This window comes from Falco cherrug, chromosome 4, assembly GCF_023634085.1.
Source record: "Falco cherrug isolate bFalChe1 chromosome 4, bFalChe1.pri, whole genome shotgun sequence".
Lineage (NCBI taxonomy): Eukaryota > Metazoa > Chordata > Aves > Falconiformes > Falconidae > Falco > Falco cherrug.
Genome location: NC_073700.1, coordinates 37,663,532 through 37,676,242, shown reverse-complemented (window position 1 = coordinate 37,676,242; position 12,711 = coordinate 37,663,532). Strand labels below are relative to the sequence as shown.

General features: G+C 51.4%; 1 protein-coding gene across 17 annotated transcripts in view; it reads left to right on the top strand.

The window, feature by feature from the left end:
* The window catches only part of CAPN15 (calpain 15), a 60,807-nt gene that overhangs the window by 32,944 nt on the left and 15,152 nt on the right, over positions 1–12,711 (top strand). Inside the window, exon 1 of one of the 17 annotated variants that reach the window (XM_027801884.2) lies at positions 1,558–12,268. The exons of the other annotated variants lie outside the window; for them this stretch is intronic. The gene's annotated coding sequence lies outside the window, so the exon portion shown is untranslated. Of the gene's footprint in view, positions 1–1,557; positions 12,269–12,711 lie in introns of those variants that run through there. 17 annotated transcript variants of the gene reach the window in all.

Genomic DNA, 12,711 nt, shown 5'->3' with positions numbered 1-12,711 from the left:
CTGCCCCACGCAGCTGATTATGTGCAGGGTTGAGAACTGGTGAGACAAAAGTAGAGAGGGGCTCGGCAGGGTCCTCCCACCTCCTTCCCCCCGGTTGTGCCTGCGTTGTGATAGCTCTCAGTGCCCCACAACCCCTGCAGGGCCATGCGAGTGGGCAGCCAGCCCTCTCCACACTTGCATGGTGTTCTCCAACAGCATTATTTTGCCTTTCAGGCCTCAAAGGCAGCAAATAGCTTTGAATTTCCTTTTCATCCTGGGAAGAAGGGATTTAATTTATTCTCTGAAAGTACAGGGTGGTGTTTTGGAGCTGAGCAGGTGGCGCTGGCTGTGTGAGTGAGGTGGGGGTGTGGAGTTGCTCACATAGCATCACCCGCAGATCCTCAATCCTGTCCCATGCCATGCTTTCTAGATATCAGACATCTTAAGAGATGTGCTCTAATCCATTCCCTCCCACATTTCATCTGAAATCCTTCCACTTTGAGCTCTTCTTGGATATCCCTCCCACTTTTCCTGACACAGGCATCACAGATGATCATTGATATGAAGCTGTCCCCATCCCATTGTCTCTAGGCAGGCACCATGTGGGTAGGCAGATGGTCCTGTGGCCACTCTCCAGGTGTGGGTAGCAGACATGCCCCCCGGACCTGGTGAGGAGGGTCGGTGGTAGAGCCAGCCCAGCAGTTCTGCAATGGGGACGATTAAGAGGCAGTAACAGGGGAGGTCACTTGGAAGAAGACCCCCTTGACGCTGGATCTGAGGGAGTGGCCCACCTTCTTGGTGGAGCAAAAAAGGACATCTGTCCTTGGTATGTCAGCCTCATTTAGGTCTTAGTAATGCATTGAAGACAGCAAAATCTTGGGCTGCTTCTGCTCTCGGCAAAAGACTCGGTGAAGGGGCAGTCAAGGGGCTGTTCGTGGCCTCCCTGGCTGTGTTTATTGGCTACCGTTAATGCTCGGAGGGAGGCATTAACCCTGTGCTGCTCTTCCCTGCGATCTTCTGGTTCGTTGCTATTACCGACTTCTGTGCCCTTTTCAAAGAGCACGATTTCTGTTGGCGTTTTAAATTAAAACCTGCCATGATTTGAAATGAATTGGTGTAATAGTAGTAGTAAAGAATATAATCTTCCCAGCTGTTTCTCCCCAGCATCTTGCCAGTCCTCCTGGATCTGGCATATTGGTCATAAATCCTCTCCCTGTTGTTCTTGATGTGCCCTGATTTTCTATACATCTTGTGCTAGGCAAACTTCAGTGGAGGCTTGGAAGTCTGCACCCCTGATGGGAGTGGCACCGCGTGATGTGTTGCGCTCACACACTCAGGGTTAAACTGCTCACCAGTTTGTCCACATCAGCAGGGAGGCTCCTGACTACAAGAGGAGAGGCTGCCTCTGGGGTCTGATTTGGTTTCGTATTGCTCCAGGTGTGTTTTTCCCTGGGCTCCTGCAGGCACAGGAGGCCATAAGGTGCTCCTGATATCTCCCATCCTCTTCCTGGCACACCTTGAGGTTTAAAGGACTTTGCTTCATGGAGGGGTTGTGCTACAGCTCACCCCAGAGGATTTGGTGCTGGGTATGTGGTCGGATCGATGGTACCCCATCAGTCCTTGATGTGCTGATGTTGCCAGGGCTGTGTTCGCTCTGTAATAATCTCTTCTCCTGCTGTGTCCAAAGGGCCAGAGTTTTTTGTGCTGAGACTGGAGGCTGAACGCTGCAGCCAGGTCAGAAGGCATCACTTCTGCCAGATCTGAAGCTGTTTGGCTGTTGACTATAGCCTGCCTCGCTGCCTGGCAGCTGAACCTCTCGTCCCGCACCCTGATTCACCTTTTCTCACTTCACCTGTAATACTGACGAGGGAAGGTGTCTGCCAAGACTGACCCTTTATAGGCTTTTGAGGAGTTTTCTGAGCTGCCTCAAGGCAGGGAAGGTTTATGGGCCTGGCAGGGAATGATTGCCTAAGTTTTGGAGCCCCTGCCCTTCCTTCCAAGTCGTTTTCCCTAACCATGGGGATGTTTTCAGAGTTTGAAATGTTTCATTCTTTTCCACAGAAGCATTCAGGCTTCTCAATGTCTGAATAATTGCCAGCTCCCTCCTGCTGGGGCCGTTGAAGTGAAACCGCAGTGGACGTTTGTACTAAACCTGTTCTCAGCATCCGCAGGCGAGCGGGGCTCCGGGGCACCCACTGGCGTGTGTATGCAGCGAGTGCCTCGCGCAGTGAGGAGCAACCCTGGCGCTTGTCCCTGACTGCCGGGGTGTGGGATCAGCCCTTTTCCTTGGTGGTTGAGGTTGGGGTTTTGTCCTGTCATCTCAGCATGGAGAGTGAAACGTCCAGGAGGTTTGTTTGGTGTTTGTGGGCATTGCCACCCACTGGATGCTGGCTGGAGATCGCTGTGGGGCTTGGGTTGGCAGCAGGTCATTCTCATGAAAACCTCTCAAGAAAATATAATTCCCAAATTCCCTTTTACTGCTTCCAGAAAAACTTTCCCCTGGCATTGCTTAAAGTGTGAGTCTGAAGGGCCAAAAGCTGAGTTCCGGCACCTCTCATAATCCTTGTGTTTCCACGTAACGTTGGCAAGACTCTTACCCTGTTTGGGTTGCGGATCTCATTGTCTTTGAGTTTTTCAGTGCAGAGGCCTCTGATGGCTGGGTGTGAAAGTCTTGGGGGGTTTTGAGCATTCCTGTACGAGCCATCTTGCAAACAGGTTTTATTCAGCAGGAGATCTGTGAGATCTGTCATCCTGGTCTGTGGCATTGATTTCAATGGAGTCTGAATCTTCCTCAGTTTTAGGTACTCATTAATTTTGCTGGACAACTTTATTGGGAAACTTTCTGGGAAAGTGGGAAACGCTATTCAGATGGAGTGTAATTATCAAAAAACCATACAAGGTAGTTAAACCAATTTTTGCCAGGCGCTCTGAAGAACAGAACTACTGTTCTGTAAGTGCTTTCTTGCTCCAAGTGTGTCAGACGCTGAAGCTACAAGTATCCAATGTAACTTGGGTCTGTCAGTCTTTCAGGGTTCAAGCCTTTTCTGGTCTGTTGGCTTTTAACAAAAAAAATTAAATTCTTGAATGCTTATGTTGTATTTGTTGGAGGATGGTGGGATTTTTCCCCTGAAACAGCAGCTTTTGAGGGAGCTGCAGGCATGCTGAGGCGCTCCCAAATGTTTCAGCAGAACCAGGGTACCTGCAGAGATCCTTGGTGCTTTTTACACCCAGATTACACCAATTTCACGCAACTGTGACAGAAACTTGCAAAACTGGTGTACCTCCTTTGTGTATTTGCTCTTAAATGGGTTCAAATATCCACTGTATTTTAGTCAAAGTCAGTGTTATGTAGTCAAAGTAAGGCGAGATATGGATTGAGGCCACTCAGTTCATTACCACCTTGAGCCAAATCAAAGTATTAAGACATTATCGAACCTGTTTAAGCATATACATAGTATGGTGCTGGCCTGAGTTAATGACACAAATTTTCCTCACCCAGTATAATACTTGGGTGTAATTGGACATTGGTATTGTTTGCTCTTAATTTCCCCAGATACCCAAAAGACCAGGGAAACTAGGAACAGGGAAGGTAAATAAAGTAGTTGAGCGCAGGAATGATGGCAGCAGTAGCGCTGTGCTAAATTGGTTTCTTTGAACTGTGATTGCAACTGCAGAAATATCCCATGCTTGCATGCAGGGAGGCAAGATGAGGTTATTAATTATAACAACAGGCTGGAATTTATCTTAATGAGAAACAGCATAGCTTGAGAGAAGCTGAGGCTGTGCTGGTAGCTGTCCCCAGGGCTGGGGCTCCAGTGAGACCTTTGTGGTCTGTTCTCCTGCCAGCCTTGCTGAGGCAAAGCCTGTCCCATGAGGATCCTGGGTGACCCAGTGCCGGTGTAGCACATTTCCTGTACTTCTAGCCTGAGTTTTGAAGAGGTCACGTTACTGTTGGCCATCTTGTCTGGGCCCTGCATCCCAATAACCCTGGACAGGTGCAGGAGGTGGTTCTATAGGGTGATACCTCTGGTCCCTCATCAAAACTTTGTGCATCCAGAGCTTGTGAAACCGCACAATATTTGAGTAATGCTAGAACTAGGACTTCACTGGCCTCCTTGAAATACTGGGTCTGCCTCTTCCTTTCATATCCCCAGGGATTCTTCTTGTTGCCCTGGCAGAGGTTTGGGTAACCTGTTCATTAGCAAAAGAGCCTTTGAGAATGGTCTTGTCTCGGCGTGCCTGTACTGCACAGTGCTCTGCTAGCCAAACTGGTTTTCTTCTGAAAGCTAGTATCTTACAACACTGAAGCAATTAAGGTATATTATTAAAGTATATTAAAGGCTAATGATGCACGTCCTGTTTTTCTCACAAGGCAAGCCTTCCAAATTCTGAATATGCTTTGAGGATTTTGCATGAGGAATGATAAAAGTCTTGTCTCCAGTCCATCAGTTTAGAATAATGCTGCCTGTATATCCTTAGCCTTGGAGAAAAGCCAGTGTGAAGAATGCTCCTTCCAGACGTGTGTCACTTTGCATTCTTGCAGCAGCATTGGGCTTGCAAGTCCGGTGACCACATCTTCAGATGGGCATATCCCTTCAAAAAGACTCTGCACCTTCTCTGCTTTTTCCTGGGCTAAAGCCAGCCAGGGATTTCAGCCGTGAAGAGAATTCTCCAAGTGGTGACAGTCTCCTCTGCTTACTTCCTTCATCAGAGCCAGACTTTGGTGCATGTTACAGGAGCTTTCATCTGCTCCTGTCCCAGCTGTGCCACTGCCTTCCTCCCGTTTCCCACCTCACTCTTGACAAGCTCCTCTGGGCCTGTTCATGGCTGGCAAAGGGTAGAGGAGCATGCTTTTTGTCCCATTTGCATACTTTGCAGGCTGTTGTAGTTACAGAGCATTGCCTTGGAAGTCTTTTCTTCCCTATCCTACGTCAAAATGTCTCCTCCCACCCTTAACATCTGTCTGTCTTAAGACAGGCAAGCCCTCTTTTTGGGGAGGTGACAACAAAGTAAATTGTAGGGAAAGCTGCAGTTTTCCAGCATGTTCTGTGGTTTTGTTGGCTCTGGGGAAAAACATACTGCAAAATGAACCCCATACTTCTGGGGCCAGTGTGTTTTCTCTCAGATTTCTCATTAGCAGAGTTCAGTTTTCCCCTAGGATCTTCTCATTAGAACTCACAGCCTCTTCTCTCCCTGGCTGGTATGCTGTGTCCAGTTTGGGAAAAGTGGAAACTGTGCAAGAACCCTCTTGAGTTGTGGTGCAATGGGATCAAGAAATTCCCAGGAACTGGAGTGCGTCTTCAGCTTGGAAGGCTTGTAGTGTCTATCTGAGCCTTTTGGCAGCTTCTGGGGGAGGGTTATCGGGTGTCGATGGGTCTTTAATGGTCCCGTTCACCATCACCCTTACGTAGTCTCCTGCTGCAGAATTAGACTTCCCCCCCCTCCCCTGGATGAGTGATTTTCCTCTGCCTCCATTGCTTTATTAAACAGAACAAATGCAGTTGTCGTGCTTCAATTCATTACAAGTTATTACCAGTGGAAAATGTTATTTTCTGCATAAATGTAATTGTCCTGCCCCAGTGAATGAATGGTCTGGAGCACGCACGCTGTGCTGGGAGGAGGTAACCTCCAGAAAGAAGGGTTGTCCTGGCCAGAAGTGAGTTTGGCATGGAAGCAGACATGGAGCGGGCTGGTCCCTCGGCTGTTTTTTCTTCCCCTAAGCTGTGTTTCTCAGAACCAGTTGACAGTTTGTCCTGGACTGACTCTAAAGAGTAAGAGCTGATATAAATATGTGATACAGCTCTGGAGCACTCAAAAATTAATATTTCATGATCAAGACGTCTTTATTTTATTACCTGCTTCAATAAAAGGAGGAATTTGTGTAGTTCGTAGCCATTGTGGTTCCCTTCCACCATCCTGAAGGACCAAAAAGTGCCATGCAGCAGGGGGCTCAGTGCCAGACCCCAGCTCCAGTCCTGGCTGAAGGAATTGCCTGGTGTGAAACAGAGGTTGCATGAAGAAGGTGGTGTCCTTTTTGGAGTTGTTTTTTCTTTCCTCCTCTGATCTCGAGGTGATTAGATCCCAGTGCTGTGTCATACAGGGGGCTGCAGGTCCTGCATGTTATAGACCAGGTCTGCTGGGATGCCGATCTCTGTCCTGGGCTGGACAGCCACTTGCACTGGTGGTGCCTGGTACAGCATGAGGTGGCAGATGTGGTGATAAAGCCAAGCTATTCTAGCGAGAGTTTCTTAAATCAGTTTGGTCTCTTTGTAGTCTTCAGAAGGCTGAACTGTTGGTGCTTTTGAAGTTAGCAGGTTCCTGCTAGGGTGAAGCTGTGTTTTGTAGCAGCTTTTCAACCAGGGCTCCCATAGCGCTTTCGCAGCTCCCCTGGGGAGGGTGTGAGCCACCAGCCCTGTTCGGCAGGGTTGCTCAGACCCCTACGGTACCAAACGTTTCCCCAGTGCTGTGCAAGGGGAGCGGGAGCACAACCCAGAAAGGTGTAGTTGTGAGACTACTAGTAGCAATAGTCTCCACTGGAGGGGCAGAAAGATGGTCATGGTGCTGGAGCATGTGTCCTGCAAGGAGAGGGTGAGGGAGCTGAGCTCGTTCAGGCTGGAGAAGGCTCTCGAGTAGGTCTGCCAATACCCACAGGGGCATCATCCAGAAGATGGAGCCAGGCAGCGTGTGGTGGGAGGACAGAAAACAAGAAGTGTCGGGTGAGACAAGGAGAAGATCAGACATTTTTGCCCCAAGGACGGACAGTCAGCAGAGTTCACTGCCCAGAGAGGTTATGTAGTCTCTGTGCTTGGAGGTTTTCAAGACCAGACTATAAACCTGAACAACCTGCTGTGACCTAAGAGATGCAGCTTGGAGCAGGAGTTTGGTCTGGAGACCCCCGAGGTCCCTTCCCACAGAGTTACCCTGGGATCCTCCCTGCTTGCTCTTGTGGAAGTGGGGTGCTGCTTTTGCTCACAGAGGGGTCCAGTGGGGGGCCTGTTTCGTGGGCACGTGTATGCCATTGCAGCAGGCCTGCCTGGGACTGCCTGACTGACTTGCTTTGTTATGATCCTCCAAGAGACCATGGGTGGACATCGGGGGGGCGGTTCTTTGCTCTGTCTGCCCAGGCTCAGCAGATCTGTACTGGTGCAAAGTGGGAGAAGAGGGCAAAGGGACAGAACCCTTCTGGTGCTTTGTTTTTGCCCGAGCCCCTCTGAGACTGGGTGAAGGTCACTGGTATTGAAGCCTGTTTTATTTTCTTGTCTCCCTCTGGAGGAGTGGGAGAGGCAGGATTTGGAAATACTTATGCAACTTGCCCTGCTTGTATGATGCTAGCACACAGCTGGTGACACTTACTTCTGTAGCCTTGGGGGTTGAGAAGTGTGAATCAGAGACTGTTTTTCTCCACTGATGCTCCTATAGAAATTTGTAGAAAGTGGAAAGTCCCATTTGTAACGTTCCTGTGTTGCTCTGCCAGTATATCTGCTGCAACCTTCCCCTGGTCCAGCCTCCCAGCCCTTGCCTGGCTCTGCAAGAGTGAGTCAGCTCAGCCAACAGCATCTCCTCGCCCCGGCTTCATAATGTGCAGGCCATGATCCCAGCCCACGTGCCCTTCTAAGAGTTCAGCTGCTAGAGCGATGCTGCGTGGTTCCTGACCTCCTGCACCTGCTTCTTGCACAGGCACAGATATCTTCTGCTCTGGCTGGCTCTGGAGATGTGGTAGGTCCACACGGGAGATGGCTCAGCACTCCTCTTAGGTCAGAGCACTCAGTGCCATGGAAAGAAGGAGTTAAATAGGAAACAGCTGGATGGGGAGGAGGGGAAGTGATTTGCAGCTTACAGACAGTTGAGGCAGGATTTTGTTCGGGTTTTTTGTGTTTTTTGTTTTTCTTTCACAAAGTTCTATTGCTTGTTCTTGTATTTATCAAATGAGGATTTTGCTACAATGTGTTTATTTTCGGAGGACTTGGGGATTTGTACGTTGCTGACTAGAACAATTGATTTTTATTTATTTATTTACTGCAGGAGAGAACTGAAGCAATAAGTTTTCAGGCTTTAGCTGTTCTGGAGCAGTTTGATTTAGAGAAACAGCCTGATTCTGTTGCTGTGTGCAATTGACAAAAGCTCATGTAATGCTGGTGCCAGTGTGGGCTCTGCAGAGGAGCCCTGGGATCTCTCGCTCCGGTGCCCAGGTCACCTCAAGCCGTTCGCTCTGGCAGTCCAAGATGCTTCTGTCCAGGGCTGGTTGCCATCTTTTGCCCTGGAGCTCGGCGGCACATCACACAGGCTTGGCACACGACCAGCTCCTGCCAGGAGGAAAGACACAAACTGCCGGGTTTTGGGCACTTCCCAGTCTCTCATCCTGCCCTGTTCCTTCTTGTCTTGCCCAGCTCTGGTGAGGCTCCAGAAAAGCCTTTGGTCCCAGATGACACCCAAAGGTGGTGGAGACCCCAGGTTTTTTTGACAGCTGTGTAGGAGCTAGGGCTCTGTAGCAACGGGACAAGCATGCTCAGCAGAGCCCGAGGAGGGGGATATCACTGTCCTGCAGTGGGTTTGGAAGGTGACCAGCTGGTGCCACCTTCATCCCTTCCCCATCTTGTCCTAACAATTCTGCCCTGCTTTGGTTAAAAGTTCCTGCACACCGGAAGGAAGCAAAGGGCCAGTGATATCCCTTCAGTGACTCCCCTTTCCTTTCTAGTGACAGCCTTCTCCTGCCACCTCCAGGCACTCTGAAACGGTGTCCAGAGGGAAACAGCGACGGCCTTTCAGGCAGCTCTGCTGCTGGATCTTGCCTGCGAAGGCTGCCTGGGCATACCAGCTAGCATCCCTCTCCAGAGGCTGTCACCTCGGCAGCGGGCTGCCTTTGGCACTCCTCACTTTGCAAGGCAGGGCGAGCAGTGAGCTTCCCTGGGACCTGATCAGCATGCTGAAAGCTGCCTACTTGGTTCAGTACCTTCTATATTCTTTTTAAAGTATTCTAATTACACCGTTGTGATTGCCAAGGGACTTGGCAGTCCTGCCAACGTGGTGTCTCCTGCCAGCTGATGTGCACCCTGTCTTGGTTGGCTAGAGCTGCTGCAGGGGGAAGCATGGCCAGCCCGGGCTGTGCTGCTGGAGGCAGGGGCTGTACGGCTGTTGCCCGTCCCTTGCTCTGTGTACCCAAAGAGAGCCTGCAGCAGAACCCTGCTGCCAGCCTGCTGGGCTGCTGAGAGCTTGCGTCATCATGATCCCTGTAAAGTGTCCCTTTCCCAAGAAAAGCCCTTCTGTGGGTGGGTGACTTTGCCAGGTCACTGTGGAGCAGCTGGTTTTGAGAGGAGCTCCTCTCCTGCGCAGGCGTCTGGGAAGGCGGCAGGCGATGTTTATCTCAGTTGCGTTTTTTGGGGCTGGAGAGCATGTGTGTTATCATACAGCAGATGGCCTGGTGAATAGGTGGTGGAGACAACTGTATTTCCTTACACAGGCTTGTTGCCTGCCGGGAAAGGAGCCAGTGAGGCTTTGTAGGGAGAAGTATAAAGCTTGGACAGGCTGCGGTTGGGCTTTTCCTTCAGCCGGTTCATTTTTGAGAGGTACGTGTTGCTGTGGGGCAGAGGCTGCTGCTATGATCCACCATGTGCTGGTAGCGTTTGAACCATGCAGAGACAGGTTCCAGCCTTGTGCCCTCGGTGATCTTTGGACCCTTAAATTAAGTCTGGTGCTCCGGGCAGGGACGTGAATTGTCCATCAGTCCTCAGCAGGAGTCTGGTGGGAGCAGTCTGCTGCGCTGCCAGTTGTCAAGGCTGGGGAGCCAGTGGCGTGTGTGGGACAGCCAAAGATGTGTGTCCCGTGTCCTCTCCCATTTCCGTGTCTCCCACTAACTTGCAGGGGAAGTTGTGTGGCTGCTGGGCACCACGACATGGTACGACGGCTGTCCCGGGGAGAACCAGGCAGGGAAGTCTCCTGCCAGAGCTTGCCATGCTGGTGGCCCTGCTACAGCAAGGGGAGCCACAGACCTGTGAGGGAAGAGCTGATGACCGTTCTGGGAGGCTTTTTGGTTCTCCTGAGAGCCTGTCAGTGGAGAAAGTTAAGTAGGTGAAAATCCCAGCAGCAGGCAGGATGGTGTCCCTCAAACAGATGGTGTTGGGAGCCGACTCTGGCATGGGGGAGACGCAGGGACCAGGAGGGGGACATTGCCACCAGGGAGCATCACCTCCCCAGGGTCGGTATCAGAGCTTGGAGTAGAGCACTGCGGTGTCCTGCCTTCCTTCTCCTCTCTTGCTTCCTGGAGCCTGGATCTCCTGCCTGGCCCAGTGAAATGGTGCTGCCTTCCCTGAGCCCACAGCTCATCACTGATGCAGCATCAAGCAGGTCTGGTGATGGGGCTCACCCCACTATCCCCTCATGTGGTACTTCTGTCTGTTCGGTTTGGGAAAGGGCAAGGTGATTTCTTTTTGTGTGGTTGCATGGCTAGAAGCCTTTGCCTGCTGGATGGGACCATGGGTGTGAGAGTGATGTGTGCAGCAGGAAGACTGGTGGCTGGAGGGTCCTGAATCTGCAGTAAGCAGTGTGGCATCTGCATTTGGGGGTGGATTTTTTTGGAGCCAGTGCTCTCCAGCACAGTGTACGGTGGGTAACAGCATGGGACGCTGCAGGACGGATGTGGATGGCACAGGTTGCTGACAGCCTTTGCTTCCCTTCTGCTGATGCCTGTGGTTTGATGAACCTCATCCAGTAAGACAAATGGATGTGACAGGATCACGGTGCCCTTCATGGCCCCATTTGCTTCCCTGCCTCTAATGGAGCCGGGCACGCAGCTCCTTGCCTTTCTCTGTTTGAGGAATGATCTCCCTTTCAGACGGCTGTGGACCTGGTGCTGCCGCAGGGGAGAGGACTGTACAGTGGCTCACAGCTGTAGGACTTCAGGCAGAAAAATCAATGTTTATATTTCTCTTAGCTGAGAAAGATTCCTTAAATAACTCCAGTAAATAAATACCTTGTAAAGTTCAAACCATGAAGGCATGGTATATGAACCAGAATGAATTTTCAAGCTCTCTCTTGCAATAAAATGGATTTCTTGAGTTCAGGCTTTATTTAGAGAAACATTTGATTGAAGAAGGGAGTTGAAGGTTGTATCTGATCCCTTTGTGGGGGTGAGCTGCTGCTTCCAGTGGCTGTGGAGCATGGTCTGGAAATGTTGGATTGCTGCTGCTGCTGGAGTATTCCCAGGAGAGTTTCTCACGTACCCAGCCAAACGGAGGGTCACTCTTCTCCTCCCCAGGGTGGTTCTTGCTGCATCTTCTGTCTCCTCAAGACCCTGCTGCTGCAATGCAGTCTGCTCGGCTGCCTTGGGAAGCTGGTTGTGCAGGTGCTGCTGCTTGGGATTCTGGAGACCAGCCAGGACGCGGTTCCCTCTGTGGACTGCACCACTGTCTCATAGCTTTCTGCACCTGCCCTCTGTGGCATAAAATGTCTTCCTTCCCTTCTCTGTCCCAGCTGGTGTTGTGGTTGAACCTGGTTGTTGAGGAGACTCTAGAGAGGGAGCCAGTGGTGAGCCCACTGAGGTGCAACTCCCATGATTTAGCCTGCCATGTTCCTTGGTCTGCAGCGTCCGGAATTTGCTGTTCCCAAGAAGTGCTGAGGGCATGGGACGGGCGCAGAGGCTTCACCTGCAGAGTTGGCCCTGCCTGGTCTTGGGCAAGCAGGGCAGAGTGGAAGGGTTTGGAAGGGGACCAGTTCAGGCAGAGAGAAGCGCAGCTGGCCTGGAGCTTGGGTTCAAGGTTGGGGCTTCAGACTTGGCCGCATTATCTGGGAACAGGAGGGTGCAGGGGGAGGGCTCTGGGCTCGTGCTGCACGTTTACCTGAAGGAGAACTGTTTTGTCCTTGTGTGAAGGAGAAGGAAGCAGAAAGCTCTGTTTCAGCCCCACCTTCGCTCGAAGCTCCAGGAAATGACCCCGAGCAGGGGACAAAGAGCACCGTGCAGGGCTGGGATTCCTTCTGCTGTTTGTCAGCATGCGTGCAAGCACAGCATCACCTTCCTGAAAGCACCAGGAGGGCTGCAGTGAGGGAGAGCTGCTCCCTGTGCGAGCCCAGAGGTTGTCGTGACCTGTGGAGCTGGTGGTGCTGCTGCATTTCGCTTTCTGAAAGTTGAACCTGCCTAGAAAACATCATTACGACTTTCTGCCCTTGAACAAGGTGGCTCTGGTGTGCGTTGGACCTGTTTCCCCCATCAGGGTTTCAGGCATTCCTGGGCAACACTGGAGGTTGAAGCCGAGGGCTGGTGCTGACGGCAGGGCTCTGTGGCCTCTCTGCTTCCCAGGTAAGAGGGACAGGAGCTGGAGCTGGGACGCTGTGTTCCCCTCTCCTGAGCTCAGAACATGCTGGGAGCTGTCCTGATGGCTTTGCATCATGACCTGTTTCTGCCGGAGCTGCTGCTCACAGGCTGGCTGGGCCAGGCTTCTGGCCCCGAAGCCTATAGCCAGGTAAAAGCACCACCACACACCACAACCTGCTTTTCTTTGCTTGGCTGGTGTCTGGTGTGGGATAACACAGCTGTGGTGTAGCCCTGGTGGTGAGCCAAAAGGAGAGGAGAGAGACAGAAACAGAAAGTGAAATAGAGGTGGGCTCAAGTGATGACAAAGGAGGAAAGAATTGACCCTAGAGGCAGCCGGAAGGCAGAGGTCTCCTCCAGAGAGTACAAACAAGTTGCAGACATACAGAATTGTCAAGGTTGGGCACCGAGGCGGTGTGCTTGCTCACCGG